The following is a 19,417-nucleotide window of genomic DNA, read 5'->3' as shown; positions in this document are numbered from 1 at the left end:
AAGAGACTCGGAGGCTTCGCGCTTGGCTTAGATTGCTTGAACAATTGAGAGTAGATATTTTTAAGAGCGACACGGAGAATGTCATCTTGGAGCCCCACTATATTACCAGCTCCGAAAAAAGAGATAAATTAATAGAGATATTTTACGGAACAGATAGATTTGGGAATTTGTCTCTCCCCAGAACCATGAAGGACTTCAAAAAACGATATTCGTAATTTTGTTCATGCACCGAAAATAAAAGAAAAGTTTAAAAAAGAGGAGCAGGCTTTCACTCACCACGTCTCATACAAAGGCAAGAAAGCACAGAGAAGCACGTAATTCAATTTCGGCAATAATTAGTCTGCGCCCAACTAGCCGTCAAAGAAGCCCAGAATCCGGCGAGGAGATAAATTGTTTCAGGAACATCCCGTCAAGCGGTATCGCAGAGTCCCTCTTCCCGAATATGGATCTCAGAGTCGACAGAGCAATTCCATACACAGGCCTCCTCACCAGGGGCAGATTGCCGTTGATATTGGTAACATCAACATGAGTGAGAAATATATATGAGTGATCAAAATGAGTGAGAGTATATTTTAAAATAAATTGCACCAGAAAAGCGAATAATGTGGAATCATAAAAGTAAGTCGGCTCAAGAAGTTCGCAGGGTGCAGATGCAGAATAGTGCAAGGTGAGATGATAGAAAGACGAGACGCTAATGGACATGGTGGGTACTGAGATAAAAAAATAAAAACATTAGGAATATCTCCAAGATAATATACTACTTCTTTCCTCCTTTTTTAATGCAAAGGGTTGGTGAGCCATTATCGAATAAGTGTGGCAACTTTTCCGTTGCCAACTACCTAACATTAATAATGCGCGGTCTATTGTTAATTGTTCCATGTTTTCCCTAAACCAATTAAATTACTTAAATACTGGAGTATTTAGGATTTTATGAATAATTAACTGGGGTAACTATTTCGCGTACGAGAAACTAGAATCAATTCAAGTGAACTGAGTGATCCAACCTTACGGTTGGTTTAGATAGCAGAGGGTAAAGCTCACCTCCGTGTGATATCACACATTGAAAGGTATGGTGGAGGGAATTCCTGTCCCTAGTCAGCTCGCAACACGAGATATTTTAAGGATCCAATTTATAATAACTTATATCTGCATCGGGGCTTACCCATCGATGGACAAGATCATCAGGGCATTCGTAATTTCGCGGCGACAGATAAATCAGAAACTTGCGACAAGAAGGAAGGAGATTCATTGAAGCCATCAACCATGATCCGCTGATTTTAAGGAGTACTGAAGGGACGCTGCTGACGCAGGGAAATAGGAATTATGAATACGTCCCGCAGGCCGTACGCTCGAAGACCGCTTTCTGCGTGACCTTGGTGGGCCATCGTGGCCAGACGAGAAGCAAATATCCTCCCCTCTCTTCCCCTTCTACTCCCCTTACCCTCCCTCCCTCTGCGTCGTCGTCACCCACCATTGTCTCCTACATTCATGCGGACACTCCCCTCTCGCCCTCCAACCTCAGGCTCGAAAGCGATTTGGGTGTTTGTTTGTTGCGTCTCCATCTCTCGTGGCTTAATAACATTTCCCAAAACGCTAATACGAATGCAGTTTATTTTTACAATCATCATTCTATCGGTTACGGATAGATAGATCGATGTCTTTATTCGGGCGAGATTGAGACTTAAAGTCCCCTCTTTCACCTGACCGCTAAAGATTATGGAAGGTTCACATGGATCTTTTCTCGAATCACCTCGGATTTTAATCCCTCTCACATTAAACGTCATCATTCGATTCGCACCAATGAAAGGCATATTTACTTTCATCTATCTGTGAATTCTACTCTCTCCTCCCACCTCTTACCTATGATCCTTCCCTCTAATAATTTTCTGAACCCACACCCCGCTCTGTACAGGCTTCACCCAAACCCTTCGTCTACTTCTATTCTCCACAAGGAGTGAGTTCAACCGATGCAGGCGAGATGGAGGGGAAGTTCGACATATTGAAACATGAGATACATGTAGTTCTCCACAATTATTTAATGCGTGCAACGGTTTAGACGAACGGTCTTGTATTGTGTCACATGATGGCCCCGCGAGCCAAAATGTGTCGAACGCGTTAAATGATTTTTGAAAACTGCAACTACCTCTTATTTCGATAACCACAAGGGGTACCCACTACTCACCCAGGAACGCAAGTTAGGTTATCCAACAGCACCTAATCAATGCAGAATGATTTTGGAGGATTGGTTTGTGGTTTCGTATACAAAAAATAAGCACTCATCGGTTTCACTTCTTCAGCGAAAATATTTACACGTTCGCACTCGCCTTTATAATAATTTTGGAAACAGATCAAAACACGCGAGTCGGATTCATTTGCAGTTAGAATGATGAATTATTAGATCCATTAGCGTAGATTTCCACGCATCCAATTCCATCTAATTCAAATGTACCATTTAAAAAAAAAAACTAAGTAAAGATCTTTCTAACATGGCCCACTCAGCTTCGGCGGGACAAGGCGCAGTATTCCTTAGCATATGTGCTTAACGCTGCAGTAAAATTATCTTAGCAACGCAATAGATTAATAAGGTGTCTAGGCATGCATCGTAAAAAGAATATTTCAAGCTTATGGCTTGCAACTTTTTTAGTAAATAGGCGACTACATCAATGAATTGACCGCTTACTGCAAGCCTTGGCCGCAGTCGAAATGTTCTTTCCTCGATTTTCATTATTTTCAAACTTAGAAGTGTACAGCACCAATACGCAATATTATCACACATAATTCATTTTGCCCCCACTAATTTCTTCCGTCAGTTCTCCTTTCAGCTTAGATGCGAAAAAAATAGGGTTTACTCTATGGGATGAAAGAATGCATGGTATAGCACAGCTGGGGACTGGAGGCCCTCAAATGCGATGGTTTATCTAGGCATTTCCGCTTCGACTTCGTAGACTTATCCCACGGAGTTCACCATCCCGAACTATCATTCCGATAAATTTAACGGGAAACCTTTGGTTCGAAACGAATTTACGTTGGTTTCGCGATTGTTATTGAATAAGTGAACGAAAATGACAACTTGATCATATCATCTCTCGACCGATTTGGAAACCAGTGTTGCCGCAGGCCTCTTATATGAGCGACGATTCAGACAATGGGGAGAAGGAACGGCTGAACGCGGCGACCGACTCCTCATGCGAGTAGAGAATGACGACTAATGGTCAGATTAAGAGCAATCAGCCGAGAAACGCGCGCGCCCGCTTACGGGAAGCAACGCATTGCCCACATTCGCGTCGAGGGACTTGAATCTACAGACGCAAAGCGAGGATTGGACACACAAATCTGAAAGGAAAAAGGCCGCATGAATTTTATTTAAAGTAATCTACCGATTAAGGTAGGCTTCCATGGAGTATTTTAGAAGTATTCTGGCATCCCTTCCTCCGTGTCATACCTTCTTCAATGCACAATAAGGCCTACTCCCTTTCATTCTATCTAAAAATACTATTCTCTTTCTTCCTCTCCCTCCTCTAACTATGTTTTCAACATCCTCTCCCCGCTAAGTAATCGCTCCATCCATACCTTCCGTCTCTTCCCTATCTCTTCTAGAAGCTGCCTTTCCTCACCCACCATGTCCCATTGCATGCTGGTGATTGAACACCCCCAGCCAAACACCCTAGAGGTGGCTCGCAGGGTAATATGCAGATGTAAATGTCCAGTTTACATAAATAGTTACTAACATATTATATTATTACTGACACTACAAGCGTCAAATGCGCCATCCATTTTCGATCTGACCTTCATAATGAATGGTTAATATCGAAAAATCGGCAAGTAAATATAAGGGTTGTTGCAACATTACAACGCGGGCTTGCTTTCATTCCAGAATGAATTCGTTTAGTTTACTTATTCGACGTAAATATTATATAAATGTAAGACTAGGCGGATTAAGCAAGAAATGACATATTTTCGATTTTCCACCCAAAGGTTTAGGGACTCGTTTAACAGCAATCTTCAATATCACAACTTACATTTTTCGAGCATTTTCACATTTTTAATAAGCTGCTACTTACTATTTATTCCAAATCCTTCACTGTTTGTTTCTCGGAGAGCCTGAGAGCGGCTCTTATCTTAAGTAGGTCAAGGACAGAATTCAAAAAAGGAATTGAGGCGCATTAAGGGTCAGGATGAATTTCCTCCTCCCAAGAGCTCTTCGTTAATGAATTTACCCACTTACTTATCACGGGTTTCTAACGGGTAATAGCGTTTTGTCCAACCAAAATGGATATTCTTAAAGAATGAGCTTGATGAAATTTTTGTATGCCATGATTCATTCACCAGAGCAAAATTTTCATCTTTCAAAAAAAAAAAAATGTGAACAGCCCCTATATATTTGAAAAGTTTAGCCGCTATCATTTAGGACATAAATTACTTATGGAAAACTTAGTAATTCCAAGAAACCTGCTTAAATAATGTAGGTTTCCTATTCCATGCTTGGTATTCAGGCGATAGAATCGCCTTAATTAGCAGCATAATATTCAATAGCACAACTATCTGGATTAAAAAAATTAATGGCACTTCGATAAAGGTACAAATTAAGATGCCGTACTTACATTTAGCAGTAAAATATCACATATATTTAAAGTACGTTTACGAGGAAGGCGAATATCTTATTAGCCTTAGCCGAGAGTCTCACATTTACATTTGGATCCTACCTTCAGCTCTACATATGACTTATCGCAGCAGAAAAGTTACAAGTAATATGTGTGACAAAGATATCGAACGGGGATAGCAATAAGGGACATGTGCAGTAGGGCGGATCGCAAAAATCGATTTCTTTCAAATCCATCTGGCCCAATGAAAAAAAGTTGTGGGACCGATCAAAAATAAGGCCTGAAAAATTTGAGACCTCTACGTGAACCCCTGACCCTCGCTCAAATGCAATTTAGGGGGGGAAGGTCAAAATTCGAAAAATGTAAAATTTTATGGTCATTCCCTATAGATTTTGCCGAGTTACTGCCCTTTTAGGGCAAAAATTTCGTGCATTTTGACGTATCTGCCACCGTTTAGCCACAAAATGCCTAATTTGAGTCCGCGCCCGCGAAGAAAATATTACAACGCCCGCGCAGCGTCGCGGATACAAGAGCTGCTAGCCGATCCCGTCCCCTCCCCGCTCGGTTCTCCCCCTCCCATGCCTCGAATGCAGCAAAATCCATCCCGCGTGTGCTGCTAGGAGGGCGTTTATCTTTGATAATATAAATCGGAAGATGGTAGAAGGTAAAAAACGGTGCGTAGTGAGACGATTTGTCCCTTATTTGGCGCCTCGTCGGCGTTAATCAAATCGATGTTACCAACTTTTAGAGAAGTGATGAAATATTTTTAGATCTGCGAACGTAGGAAAGGAGCCTCCGGTGTATGAAGACGCCTCTCGAGTGGCTATGAAGGTGTGGGAACTTAGGATATACACTTCTATTCCGGTATTGTCCGACAGCTGTGTCTAAATGGATTTTGGGTGAAGGCCGCTCGCGTCCCCTCCCCGCTCGCCTCTTACACGCCCCAAATGCACCAAAATTCACACCAAGTGCGCCTTTCTTTGTTAGTCTTACTAATATTTGATGTTTCAGCATCGTCCGGTGAGGAACAATCACGAAAGAATTAGTCAATTATCTGCTTTCCATTCTGTATTTCTTATATCAGTGTCATTCCTAGTCTTTCGCTGCTGTCAACAAAGTTTTGGTGAATTATTTCACGAATATCTCATCCACATGTATAGTAAAAAGAATATTTAACTTCAAATTTGAACGTTCACCAATAGATTTTTACTTTCCACAGCGCTAATCTCAGATATAGCCGAAGGAACCGGAGTCTCTCTGCAATATATCATCAGCGTGTAGTCCTTTACGTCGATATTAAAATCCAGCAATTAAAAAAATCTCGTATTTGTCACAAAACGCATCCTTGCAGCAACGCAAATTGGATCCCTAGATTACCCTCCCAACGTTTATGTCGCAAATCCAAGTCAGCATAGTGCAATTAGCAAATAGACCACTGTAAGGGATGAAATACGGATTTAATGCTTTCCCGACGAATGATATGGGTAAACTCTTTTCGGGATTCAACAAAATTTATCCCTTAGGATGAGCCCGGAGTCGGAGATTGAAATGCATATGCATAGTATGGAGCTGGATATGGAATTTAATTCTAGGTAAAATTGTGCACTGCTCTTACCCTCTAGCCTCCCAAAGATAGTAACTTTAAGATTTTTTGCTTTAAATTTTATATTCGTTTGCATCCTAAAATATCTTATGAATTTAACCTTAATTGTTTAAAAGAAATTAACCGTATTCCTTTAAAATTTTTTCCTTAGTTAACGTAATCTGTTTATATTTCAACTCTGTGAAGAAGGTGCCCGGTTCAAAATAAGTCCGAAGGAATTAGTTTGCTAGTGTCATTAAATCAAACTGAATGTTAACACGCAGTGGTATTATTTGCTTTGGCATAGCGGCAGATTTTTTATGAATTTTACGTTCGTTATCTCTCATCAAAAGGCTACATCGATAATTGTAAGATATCTTCGACGAATCGCTCAATTTAAGAGAGCACGTAAGCTGAGGTTTTAAAGGTGCATATGTTATCTAGCATCAGCTGCACAATTCATTTGGTAACGAACACTGCAAATATATATTTTATATTTACGTTAAATGATTTATAAATAGTAGTATTTTGGGAGATGGCAATATTGTTCAAATTTCCCTCCTACTGGTAGGTACTGTGGAAAATATCGAAACTCGTACATATTTCCGAACTGCGGCTAAAGTGGCGCCGCTCAATTCGTTGTAATACTTTTGAATTCGACTGCACATTAGGGCGGATCGCAAAAATCGATTTCTTTCAAATCCATCTGGCCCAATGAAAAAAAGTTGTGGGACCGATCAAAAATAAGGCCTGAAAAATTTGAGACCTCTACGTGAACCCCTGACCCTCGCTCAAATGCAATTTAGGGGGGGAAGGTCAAAATTCGAAAAATGTAAAATTTTATGGTCATTCCCTATAGATTTTGCCGAGTTACTGCCCTTTTAGGGCAAAAATTTCGTGCATTTTGACGTATCTGCCACCGTTTAGCCACAAAATGCCTAATTTGAGTCCGCGCCCGCGAAGAAAATATTACAACGCCCGCGCAGCGTCGCGGATACAAGAGCTGCTAGCCGATCCCGTCCCCTCCCCGCTCGGTTCTCCCCCTCCCATGCCTCGAATGCAGCAAAATCCATCCCGCGTGTGCTGCTAGGAGGGCGTTTATCTTTGATAATATAAATCGGAAGATGGTAGAAGGTAAAAAACGGTGCGTAGTGAGACGATTTGTCCCTTATTTGGCGCCTCGTCGGCGTTAATCAAATCGATGTTACCAACTTTTAGAGAAGTGATGAAATATTTTTAGATCTGCGAACGTAGGAAAGGAGCCTCCGGTGTATGAACGTATTGACGGTGTAACCGTCAATTTTCTCATTTTTGGATCTCTCTCCTACAGCTGATATTTACATTGAGTAGCACATGTCCAGCATATTTGTTAGCTACATTTAGAACCCATTAATATGACACAGAATGGATTTAAATAATAAATAAAACGAATCTCGTTTTATTGTATAAGCATCGAGCCTTTCCGGTGCATGAATTCAACGAGCATGTAAATGAAAATTTCAATTCCACAAACGGCAACTGGAAAAAGGGAGCAAGTAATATATAATGTAAAAAGCGTATTTTCCCATTTATGAAACTCAAATAACACCATTCCGATCATTAAATAATTGCAGTACTCAGCTTTGTAATAGGAATCTATTTTGTCAATTAAGCTGTTTGCCAATTAGAATCCCAGAGATTCGAATTAAACACGAAAGTTTCCAACCCAATTAGAACAGACGATCGGAGAAAAATTTCACGAAACGCTTTCGGGTAGAAAAATGAATCTTGTTGCCATAATGCTGTCACCATCATTACGACTTATCATTCGTCAACCATCGTTACATTGAAAACTGATAAAGAAATAATTGAATTTACCAAAAAAATACTGAAAGTGGAGACGAACATATTTAAACTTTTCTCGAGTTTCCACGCGGGTAAGATATTCAAATTAAAAAAATATATTTTAATACTCTAAAATAAATATTTTGGAGGCAGACAGTTTTTTGCTAAGCATATTACAAAAGGCGATGGAATGTGTTAAATCATCTCGGAGGATAAAACAGAATTTATGAATTAAAAAAAGGAGTAATCGCGACCTATAATAATAAAATACTGATATTAAATATACTTATACTGGCTGACCCGGCGAACTTCGTACCACCTAACAATCAATGAACTTACAGTTTAGTTACACCATTTATAAAAAGAGCGGCTGTATCGTTTTTAATCATATTTAATTTATTATAATAAAATAATGATACAAATTCAATAAAACTACGTAAATGACTATCAAAACTGCTTGTCAGAAAGACATTTTCTTTATTGAATCTACATAGGGTGGATCGGAGCACGTTTACGCGGATTTTTTTCAATGGATTTTCTTACGTTTTAGCTCAAGACATTTTGGGCATTGTGGTATTATAAAGCAGTAAATGAAATAAAAATTATACGCATTCAGTTGTTGGCTATTTGCGTAACTAACCGTAAAAAATGTTTTTAGGTCTAAGTCTGTTACGTAAACTTGGCCCGTTCACGGGGCAGGTTAACGCAACGCTAGACCGACGCTTTACTGATGCTCAAAATCGTATAAGAAAAGACCCCATGAAGCAGCATTCGTATCAAATGACTTTAGGCGCACCAGTTATAGTATCTCTGTTTGGAAAAAATGCACTGCGTAAACGCACCACGGTGTGCCCTACACATTCGGGTTTAATGTCTTGCGTCAAGCACCTTCTGATAAATAACAGTTTTTGTTTTGTTATCAGGCGCAAGATAAAGCGGATGAAGCTAAATAAATATAGCGAAGCGAAGCAATGACGCAGCGAGGGGGGTTAATACCCCCCCCAAGAACTCAGAGAATTTTTTTATAAAAACTTTTGTTACTAATCTTAGGGGAACGGATGTGTAACAAACAAAAAATATGTAACTATTCACATAGCCGCAAAACCCACCATTTTGAACCATTTATCTCAAAAAATGTCTGGGGGAGGGCCCCCACACCTCTCGCTTACCATAGCGAGTCTTCAGACCCTACAGACCCATAGTATTAGCTGCGCCTAAAGCCCCCCTGCGCCCTTGAATCGAAGGGAGAAATACAGCGAATAGTTTACCGACTCGTAAACATACCACGTTTAATTAGCCATGAGAAAATCCTGGGTTTTCATTAGCACATGAGCACAAACATCACAAAAACTGAAAGACTGACCATGCGATTTGTTAATCGTTATCACGAATGCAACACGAATTGGAAATTGAATACCTTTAAGCTCAAAAGGGCATTTAAGTTGGGATCATGGAATCTACGGAATGAGAGCTTCCTCATCTTTGAATTTTCCTTTGAGTAAAGTCGTGTGAATCACATTCATTATCATTTTCTTTAAATCACCAAACGCGTTCCGTTGGATAGTTTTGGTTGGTTTAGGTTTCGAAAGACCATGAAAACAGAGCCTACATTTAGCTGTAAATCGTGCCTTGGTAAGCCAGGTACGTCCAAGGACTATAAATATTCATATAGATAGTTGGTGATTTCGTCTTCGTTTGTTACACAGTTAAAAGATTTGAATTCATGCAGAGTACCAACTATTTGATCCTGATGTACCTAGTTTGAATCGTCCACATCTTCGTTCTAGGCCGTCAACATTGTTCGCTCAATCAACCATTCTTGATTTTTGTGGTGATCAATCATATTCTGGAACACTTTGTTGATGAGCTCACCTTCCGATGAAACTAATTTGCAAATATTCCGAGGAAGTGCAATCAAACTGCTCGTTTTCTCGACAGGAACACGGACATTACCGTTTGTCAACAATTGCTTGGAGATTTGTTAACAAACACGGTACTGAAGACTCAACTCGAGCTGGGCTTAAGCTAGAGCTAAATTTTTAATATACAATTTCAATATTTTGAATATATATAGTAATTAAAATAATATATTGTTACGAATTTCAGTTATTAAATTGGTAAAAACAAAACAAATAATTTAATTTGTACTTTTGACTGACTTATCAATTGTTGTTGCGTTACTAACTCCTAAAAAAATATCACTAAGAAAGAGATGAATTTGTTTTGTGAAATTATGCTTTTTTTAATGTCCTATATGTTATCCGGGGCTGAGACGAATCCAAAGAACCTAATATCATTAAAATCGGTGCAGCCGTTTTCGAGTTATAAGTGTTCTAACTAACACGATTTTCGACTTTCTTTTATATATATAGAAGAAGATATGCGCTAGATCTACGAACTAAATTAGAACTTACCCCACTCAAGATTCACCAAAGCCTACTTAGATATCTCCTACGCTTGAAATAGAGGATACGCAACAGATAATATTTTTTAAAAGAAGGCGGTTTGAAAAAAATAACAAAAACATAATTTATTCCACAACGATATGGGAAGAACGTGAGGTTGCAGATATGAGGATTTACTTTAAATGGACTTGGATTGATACAGGAACAAAAATTCGCAGGCACTTCCCTTCAAACAGCATCCAAGCTAGAGGAATTCTCCATGATCCCTACTAGCGCACATGGAATGGCAGGCCAATATGTAACCAAAAAATACATTCAAAATTATGACGCGTGCAAAACGTATGCAAAAGCCGCTGACAGCGCTGTGAATGTGCTTCCGGGTAATCCACCGCTAGCCACACCTGATCAATCGATATCGAATTACATCGTGTCGCGTTGAAAACAGCTATTACCTGGGGCGATGCGATCTGTGATATTGTGGCGGGCGTCGAAATCCTATCTCGACTGAAGGAGGAGTACGCTCTGAGACTCGATTTTCTCTTCGCACCCCGCACTTCAACGGCCCGTGGATCAGAAAGAGAGAGAGAGAGGAGAAAAGAGGGCTAAAAATACGACATGCACATGCGCGAGACGGCTTATAGTGAACGGCAGCATAACGGCCGTCGAGACAGTGTCGGTCACCGGATGGGAACTCGCCCTCGTGACGACGGAGGGGATTATTAACGGAATCGCTTCCACACCAGCGAGAGAAAAAACAAACGTTCACCAGCGAAGGGGGAGGGGGCTTTCCAGCTTCTACATTCATAATGAGCATCTCGATTGCTTCTTCTGGTTTGTTGTTAAAAAGAACTTTGACGGGTATGAAACATAAATGTGAGATAAAAACTTTCGGCTCCTTACTAAAAGCTAAGCATGTTTTGCATGTTCTGGCTTCATAGGCAGATTGCCTCATGAGTGGTTGGCAAGTTTTGCATGAATGTGGAAGTATAATTTGTTAGTAAGCGTAACATTTTTATGCCCGTGTGGTGTGCATGTGGGAAGCCTCTTGCATGCTGCAGGCTGGTGATTGATAACCCCCTGTCAAACATCCTAAATATGGCTCGCAGGGTATTATGTAGATGTAAAAGTGAGGCTGTATAGTTTCCTGATAGGTTTTTATCGATTTTTCGCAAAATATATGGACAGGAATGGATTTATTCATTATTATTAAATTACTCTACCAATTAAGGTAGGTTTCCAGAGTACTTAAGGAGCATTCCTGCAATCTCTCCTCCTTTCCTACACTTCCCTCTTCAATTCAATATAAGGCCTACTCACTTTCATTCTATCGAAACAATGCTATTCTCTCCCTTAACTAATAAATATCCTTACCAATGAATCCCAAGCATGGAGTAGGAAATCTATAATATTCAAGCAGGTTTCTTGGGACTCCTAAGTGGTCCAACATCTCCACCCCTTAAATCCTCAGTTCATTCACACCGTTTGCTTCCTCTGTATCTCACCAAGAAGTTGCCTTTCCTCACCCACCATTTCCAGCACTTCGTCGTTTTTCTTCCTCTCCGTCCACTACTCCGTCTCCATTATTGGTTCATAAATTTGCTAAAAAAATATTCTTATAATGCCGTTACCGCCAAAAAGTACACCTAATTACATCCACGATCACCTGAGAAAGGAACATTGGTCATCATCGTAGACGTGGTGGCAACCGCCTAGTTTTTATCCCAATGACTGCCTTAACTTTATCCCAATGACTGCCTTCACCGGCAACTTTCAACGGGGTACTCAAGCCTCTTTCTTTCGAGTTGTTTGAAAAAGCTTAACAGAGAGGCTGAATTTGCTTGAAAATTTGTTGATACTTGCCAAATTAAACTGCGCCATAAAAATCCTAACGCCTGGTCAGGGTGCAATAAAGACGTTTCCACAGACTTTATGGGGGAAGCAAGTAGCCTATTGTTCCTAAAAAAAGCCCAACGAAGGTCAGATAAAAAGGTTTTGATACCGTCTGAGAGTGAATACAATGCAGTTATCCACTTATTGATACAACGTGAAAGTATTTTAAAAAGAATAGTAACAATGTAAAGTAATGGAATCTATTATTTAGAAAATGACGAAAATATTTCCCACGCATCCACGGAAGTATTTTAATGCAAATACTACATTCAGCCAATTGAGTTTTTCATTATTTTATAATTGCATCTTTGAGGCAGCAGAGCATTATTTCCCTATTGTATTTATGCATATAAGAATCTTAACGTTTCATCGCTTGAAAAGAGATTACGCATTCTTAAAGCGTGTGTTGAAACACTTCCAATGAAACTAGACAATACACTCGAGAGTCATACACTTGGGTTTCAAGGAAAATTATAAATATGCAAAACATATTGGAGTAAATAATCGATAACTGACCTATCGGTTGTTCGCCGAAAACTATAAAGCACAGGCGTGGTCTTACCCCACCTCAACGGTTACGGCTCCGACATTTTTAAAACAGGTTCCTCAAACGGTTGATTCGATTTTTTTTTGTATACGACCGATGGGTAATTTAAAAATATGAGTTATGTATGATCTTAGATTTTCCCGGCGTATCAGTTGCAAAAATATGAGTGTTGCGTTAAATTTAAATCTGATTCCTGGGAACGAATTGTAAATTGATTCCCGCATCATCAGAAAAGGTATGCGATGAAGATGTAGAATCGTTTGAACCTCACATGAATAATCGAGTCAGTGACGAAGACCGAGAAGGCATATGACCCAGGCCGGATCAAGGATTTTGTTTGGGGGGGGGGGGGACAAGGATACCCCGTAATACAAAACGAACGCAATGATAACGGGACCGTATTAAAAATCTTGCCTATTTTTTAAGGGTCTGTGGGGGGAAATGTGCCCCCGTGACCCCCATAAATCCGTATTTGCTTATGACCCTTGACCTTATGGGTCCATGCACTCCTTAAGGTGCGCAAATGTGCAGCATACGGCATGATACATCTACGAGTCACCGTGCAAGTCACCACCGGGGTGTGTGGCACACTTGGCATACAGCACTCATCATAGCCATAATCAGTAACGCACTCGTTCACCGGACACAGGCCAAGCACTTAGGACGTGCTGCCATGCAAATAAAACTAGTACTAGTTAATTTTAATGAGAGAAAAACTAAGAGTTAGATTAGTAAGAGATTCATGCATGAGTTATAACATCTCACAAATTAATGCACGTAGTCTTTAAAAACATAAGAATATACACATATGGCCGCTGGCACTTTTGCTGTTTAATGTGCATGCAAAAGAAATAGTTCAGGAGGCATGGGATGAGTTTGCGGCAGGAATTGAACCTGTAGGATTTTTGTTTAAATCGGTGAGGTACGCGGGGGAATAGGCATTGATCAGATAGTCCGCGTACTGGTTCAATGAAGGTTAGGAACACGGCCTGCACTTCAGGGAGCCAACTATAACCTCGGTCAGGGGTGGGCAATTGTTTGGGCTCGAGGGCTACTTTGCATGATCGGAGGTTATCGGAAGGTCGCACCGTTTACAATGATTGTATTCATCAGTTGACGTTATATTTAATTTCAGAAAAAATATAAATTGTACAGTAAAAATTGAACAGCAGTGATAGTTCCATTCTACTTATTTGTTTGGTTAATTTTATCTTAGTTAGATTTCTATCTGCTAGCACATTAAATTATGCAATCAATTTAATGAGACAAGTGTACCCTATCACTTTTTTAAATTCTGTGTGGGGCCATCACAAACTCTGTGGCGGGCCGCATTTGCCCCGCGAGCCACTATTTGCCCACCTCTGATCTATGTGGTAATCCTGTGGAACGAAATGGACCCTTCCCTACCTACGTGGGTTAACATTCAGCGGATCATGCACAAAAGCACGCGATGGAAGTTTTTAAAAGGGATAATCCTGCGCGATGCACTCGGCATCAATGCTCGGAATAAAGAGAAGAGGGAAGGCGCCAGATCCTCCGAAGGTGAGGCAGAGGAGAGTGCGGAGAGAAGACGGGACGATGCGTTCCGCGAAACGAACGAGAGATAGGAGGACAGGGGGAGAGGTAGAAAACACAATGGCTACATAAATACATTGGTATCTTCCAGTCTCAACAGGAAAGCGGCAAACCAGACAATAAAACTCAAGGTCAATAACCGCGAATAGTGTAAATCCACGAATATTGCCAACACTGGGGGATCTATGGGGTTGGGGAATAAAGGGGCTAAAGAACTTAAGGGGGCTTCCCCCCTCCCCCCCTTGGATATCAAATTTACACAAGATAGAATGGTAATTTTGTTCGGACCCCCACTATGAGGTTATCCCCTAATTAGCCCCCCCCCCCTTGTCCCAATCCTGGATTCGCCACTGATTGTCAACAAGGTAATTTTTTTACTCCGCATGAGGTAACATCTAGGTAAGTACACTTGTTTCCAGCTGGTATCACCCGCAAGTGTATCACCACTTAACTAAAGGGGTATTATGTTGCATAAATATTCGCTAAAATTATGGTAAACCCTGGTAGCTCCACCTGTCGCTGACGCGACATCGGAAGGTTCTGGGTTCGAGCACCAAACTCCACATTTTTACCTCCTTATTTCAGACTCCGATCTTCTTCATTGGGTAAAAAAAGGCTAGAGAAGAGTCTGATATAGAGTGTAGCGCTTTACGGTGTGGAAACATGGATACTTAAGAAAGACGACGAGAGGAGACTAGAGGCGCTAGAGATGTGGGTTTGGAGAAGAATGGACCAAGTAAAGTGGACGGAGAGGAGGAGGAACTACAAATTGCTGGACATGGTGGGTGAGGAAAGGCTGTTTCTAGCTGATACATGGAGGAGACATGAGGATATGGAAGGAGCGAGTACTCAGCGGGGAGGGGATGTTTAAAACGGTGTTGGAGAGCAGAATGTTAGGTAAACAGTTATGGAAGAGAATAGGATTTTTAAATGGAATGTAAGGGGGTAGGCCTTACAGTGAATGGAAAGAGAGATTGCTACAATACTTCTCTAGTACTCCATGTACACCTACCTTAATCGTCAGAATACTCAGATACTGATAATAAGTACAACAGATTCAGGAGTTATAAGGTGAAAGTTCGAGAAATTTAAATAAAAGCTGGCACTTTTTCACCAATACTTTAATGCGTACGACGCGTTTCGGCCTACAGAGCCATCCTCTGGTACAAGACTAGACAGTAGAGTCTTATACCATAGGATGGCACTGTGAGCCGAAACACGCCGTAGGTATTAAAATATTGTGGAAAAGTGCTACCAGCTTTTATGTAGAAAATAATCATCTTTATGTCACTCTTGTCCTAGCCCATATTGTGCTGTGAGTTCCTATCCCTTTGCTTACCCAAATTCCAATTTTTATTAATTACTTCGGTGAGTGAATGAATGAATGATAACATGTATGATTAGCGTGGCGCAAGAGGAGTGGTATGGAAATAGCGGACTAAAGAAAGAGTGGGAGACGATGAGTTCCGCGAAACCGCCTGTAGGAGCGAGAGGGACAAGAGAAGTGAGGAAGGACTACCGGAGGGGCAGCACAGGTAGAAAGAGGGCGGGAGGAGGGAGATATGGAAGTGAGGCGGAGAGGTGAGGCCGGTGACGTCACGCCCATGGAGTGGAAAACGAAAGCAGTCCGTCCAGCGCACCCAAGCGAGGAACAGAGGAGGAGGAGGATTGCAAGGTGAGGGGAGATAGGGGTTAGGCGGGGTAGGCCTGAGGGGCTGACACCGCGGGAGGAAGAGAAGAGAGATTGAGAAGGAAGGTAATGCCCCGCTCACAGCAACACCTGTAACGACGCGCGTCGGCGAAAACATCTTCCATAACTCAAAAGGCTCCTCGCTACTCAAATACCAAGCTGAAATTCCCAGACATTTTAATAGCATGCACGTAACAGAATTATTTTTTTCAAAGAAAGACTGGGATGAATGGAATTAATCACAAATGATTATATTAAATGTATATTAAAGCACATAGTTCATTTTACGATTTGCGGAGCATCATCAGAATGACATATTTGGAGTGATATGTTAAAATATTGCTGATATAACTTGGTATGCATAAGAGAATGAGGGTAAATTTCCTTAAGACTTTTCTACATATGAGACATTCCCAAATTTTTCAATGGTTTTCCGAAACATTCGATATATTTTTCTGAATTTCCTGGCATGCTTGAAGTGTAGCCACCCTCATCGAAATTCTAAATCAGAAATAGGGACAGAACGGCATCATTACTAGCGTGTGTGAAGAATTTATTTTTAAAGAATACATTTGCCCTTAAAAAAACTTCCAATATTAACGAAGAAGTTTACAGGGTGAAGATACCTACAACCAACATAGGAAACAAGAGGTAGCTTGAGAGGCATAAAAGAAAATGAAGTGTAAATATAGCACAGCATCTACATCTCCATGATATCCTTGAAAACACCTCTATTGTGTTTGGCAGCGGGTGAGTAATTTCCCCCAACATGCACAATTTAGATTCTACCACAATGACTCTTGCACATAAGTGGAATGAGTTTGCTTTCCTCAAGCATGCACTTTGCATTCCTCTAAAACAGCACTTCGACATTGAACTGAATACTTGAGGACTTGAAAGAAAAGCGACGTGAACGTCGCCTTGTTAGCAATACTGGGCAAATTATTCGGAAAATTACGAAGGAAATCTAAGTAACTAAACAATAGTGTTTTAATTTCCGCTGCGAATCCTGAAGCGATCTTTTATCGTTCGCGGGAAGAATGAATAATAAAGTATGAAGCACGGCTAGGAGTGCAAGGTGAAAGGAAGGGAGGAAGGGAAGGTAAGAGGTTTGAGGGACCGAGAAAGGAGAGGGGTTTTAGGATATGGAGGGGAGATGAGAGAGGGGGGTTGCAGCGAGGGTCAATGGTGGAGATGAGGACAATGGGACGAGGCGGGGACGCTCACAAGGTGGAGTGAGGCTTTCGCAGGGGCGGAAGTCGACCGGTGCAAGGCAGGTTAGCGAACGCAGGTAGCGGCGGCGGCAGGCACTCGCTGGCTCTTTCACGGAGGGACCGAAGGCGAGAGTGGAAAAGAGTGAACGAGAGGCGGCGGAGGGGCTTTTTGTCGAACGCTCATTTGCAGAGAGACACGCACAGGCTGCCATGGGCAACAAGTCCACCGTTACGAAGATGAAAACGCATTATTATTAAATTATTCCACCGATTAAGGTGAACTGACTACCTATTTAAGAAGTATTCTGGCAGTATTAGGAAGAATAACTCCAATCTCCCCTCACTTCATGAACTGCCATCCTCAATTCACAGTATAGCCTACGCCCTTTCATCCTTTCTAAAACTCCCTTTCTCTCCCTTTACCTACACAACATGCTACGACTACGGCATTGCCACCCTCTAAAACTGTTTTCAACATACCCTCTCCACTAAGTACTCGATCCATCCATACCTTCTGTATCTTACGTGTCTCACTCAGAAGCTGCCTCTTCTCACACACCATATCCAGCACACCCTCGTTCCTCTTCGTCCACATCACCTTCTCCACACCCACATGTCGAACGCCTCCAGCCTTCTCTCGTCCTTCTTAAGTATCTATTTTTCCGCACCGTAAAGCGGTAGACTCCAGATCAGGCTCTTCACAAGCCTTTTATTTAAACTCTTACATACCGCTCCTCTCATAATCCCCTATTTGTTCATGAACTACCTTCTCTTCCTGATGTCTTTACTGCTCTTCCGTAAGGATGCATCGGTGTTAACAGAAAGCATGGCGCACGGGAAGAGAAGGTACCTCTCTCTTCACCCCCTGCCAAACACCCTAGAGGTGGCTCGCAGGGTATTATGTAGATGTAGAAGTGTTTGTCTTTTTAAGGGTGACAAATTATTATTATCACTACAATATAACTACTGTTTTCGTTGACACAGACGAATTTGCTTACTGCCGAAGATTCCTTGTTTTCTGTCATGCAGTTTAAAACATAAATTCAAACACAGGCAGTCACGTAGCCACATTCCTGATTTAGGATGGAAATAATACTTTTTACACTTCGCTCTGCCACCAGTCTAATGTGAAAAATATCACTTTTGTATTTGAGTATTAGGATGCCGAGAATGACAGAGTAGAAAAATGACTTCACTGCAATCACGACTGAGGATCATCTCGGCAAACGCAAGGCGGACAGATGAATTGTATCCGGGGCAATAAAACGGTTATATATTTCCACCGAAGGAGACGATTGAAGGAGAAATGTAAGGGGGGGGGGGAAATAAACACTTCAATGATGGACACGGAGATCGGCGGTATATATCAAGCATGAAACATATATACACGCGGCATAATAAACATTGTGGGGAAGCAAGATAACTAGTGACGGGAGAAGCAAGAAAGAAATTATCAGCAGAATAGCCCAGGCGAAGAGAGCATTCCACCAAAAGAGAGACCTGCTTACAGCGGGAAACTTAAATATGGAAGTAAAGAAACAATTCATAAGAACCTACATCTGGAGTATGCTCCTATACGGAAGTGAGGCATGGACAATGACCGCAGCGGAGAAAGCAAGGATACAGGCCTTTGAAATGTGGTGCTACAGAAGAATGATGAAAATCAAATGGATTGACCGAGTTAGTAACGAGGAAGTGCTAAGAAGGGTAGGAGAGAAGAGAAGCCTCATGAAAACCTTAATAAGAAGACGGAACAACCTTATAGGCCACATCTTGAGACATGATGGCCTGATGAAGACAATCGTCGAAGGGCAAGTGGAAGGCAAGAATGGAAAAGGAAGACCTCGAACAAAATATATGGAACAAGTAAAGAGAGATGTGAAAGAGAAAAAATACGTAGGAGTGAAAAGATTAGCTGATAGGAGAACTGAGTGGAGAGCTGCGTCAAACCAATCCTAGGATTGTTGACCAGTGATGATGATGATGATGATTTTTAGCAAGAAGTAGATATATTCACTTTTTGTTGAATACAGAAGTAAATTATTATGAACTTAAAAGAAAGCAGGATTAGTACAAAGAAATCGACGGC

The 19,417-nt window shown here is 41.1% G+C and overlaps 1 protein-coding gene across 1 annotated transcript in view; it reads right to left on the bottom strand.

The window, feature by feature from the left end:
- The window catches only part of LOC124162118 (neurogenic protein mastermind-like), a 592,489-nt gene that overhangs the window by 528,142 nt on the left and 44,930 nt on the right, over positions 1–19,417 (bottom strand). The window lies entirely within an intron of this gene.

The sequence above is a fragment of the Ischnura elegans genome, chromosome 7, assembly GCF_921293095.1.
Source record: "Ischnura elegans chromosome 7, ioIscEleg1.1, whole genome shotgun sequence".
In the NCBI taxonomy this organism is placed as follows: domain Eukaryota; kingdom Metazoa; phylum Arthropoda; class Insecta; order Odonata; family Coenagrionidae; genus Ischnura; species Ischnura elegans.
This window is presented reverse-complemented; position numbering and strand designations above follow the sequence as displayed.